Genomic DNA, 1,696 nt, shown 5'->3' with positions numbered 1-1,696 from the left:
ATTCATAGACATATTCTGCAAAAAGTAGTTCATTTTGTACTATTCTGTACATTTTATACTGTTCATTCACTAAATAAACTGATAAACTCTGAAACAAATTATCTCAAATTTATAATGATAAATAGATTAGCAATTAAAATATATAATTAACATTTTATAATATTAAAGTTATATTTATATATTATTATGTATTAGAATAAGCAGCATGTAATTTTTTAAATATCTGTAGCAGAATATAAATTTTATTATATCAAATATAATCTTAATGTTGAATAATTTATGCAAGATTTACCATTTTTACATCATTATCTCTCAAAGATATGTTTGATGAATGCAAAGAATAATGTACTTAATTTTTGTATTTGTTACATAACCATATCTGAAATTGAAAAATGAAATGCTATTAACATCTAAAGAATATCATTCATTTTGAAGGTACAAGATATGTTATATGCACATTTTATATTCTTCAGTAGGTTTAATAAACCCAAGTACAAGTCAAATAAGGAGTCAAATGAGAAAGAAATTGGTAAATTAATAGATATAAAATTATATAATATATATACACATATAATTAATTATTAATTATATAATAATTGCAAAATTTCAGGAAATAAATACAAGCTATGAGCGAGAAAAAAATATCCTTTTGCAACAATTTTTAATGGATCTTAACACATTAAGAAAAATACTTCAAGAAATGAAACCTATGGCAAATAAATCTTGCTTTGATAATATATATAATGAGTGACATACATAGTAAAAGCATTTAAATTTAATACTATTATAACATTGTACAAAATAAACAAATTTTAAAGTTGTTTATTTTTATATCTATTAATGTTTATTTGTGTCTAATTAAATTGTCTATTTAATATCATAAAGTAAATTGTATGAAATATATTGTGTTTTATTTCAAAGCAAATAAAAGTTTAGTAAAAGATATACAAATATCTTTACTGATATATTACTTATCAGTTAGATATAATTACCTGTTATTTACATGTAATAAAAATATCTTATATAATTCTATATAAATTTTAGATATATGATCTAACTGTATATATAATCTACTCTAATTCTAAAAATGATATAATTTTTATATCACTTTTCAATAAATAATAATAGAATGCACATTAACTAATGCAAACTCAACATGAAATAAATAACTGACATATATTTTATATATAATATTTATATGTTTTAAATAATTATGAACATAAAGTATCATTAGAATTAAATTTGAAATATCCTGAAAATAAAATTTGTTTATCAATCATTTTATTTTATAACGCAAAATTATTTATGATATATAAAAATATTTCTTTTTAAATAATCTATCATAAAGTTTTCATTTAAAGAAAAAATAAATAATTTTTAATATGATAATTATTATCATTTATATTTAAAATTTCACTAAAATTGCGTAATAATGTATCTTATGCATAGTTATCTATATTAATAGTACTGAATATATTCACGATATTAATATTTTAATAACAAAATATATTTGTTTTTTTATACATATTTGTACTTAGAATTTTTAAATTATATCTTATTCGAGTATAAGCAATATAATTAAGTAGTTTAATACCTTAATGAGCATATAATAGTATTATGAAATTACTAATACAATTGTCGTAAGTAATTAGTAAACAATAATGAATATATGGATATATTTTCCTTTTTACACATA

This window comes from Eufriesea mexicana, unplaced genomic scaffold, assembly GCF_001483705.2.
Source record: "Eufriesea mexicana isolate 0111107269 unplaced genomic scaffold, ASM148370v2 scaffold7532, whole genome shotgun sequence".
In the NCBI taxonomy this organism is placed as follows: Eukaryota; Metazoa; Arthropoda; class Insecta; order Hymenoptera; family Apidae; genus Eufriesea; species Eufriesea mexicana.
The sequence above is the reverse complement of the archived record's forward strand: the minus strand, read 5'-3'. Positions refer to the sequence as shown.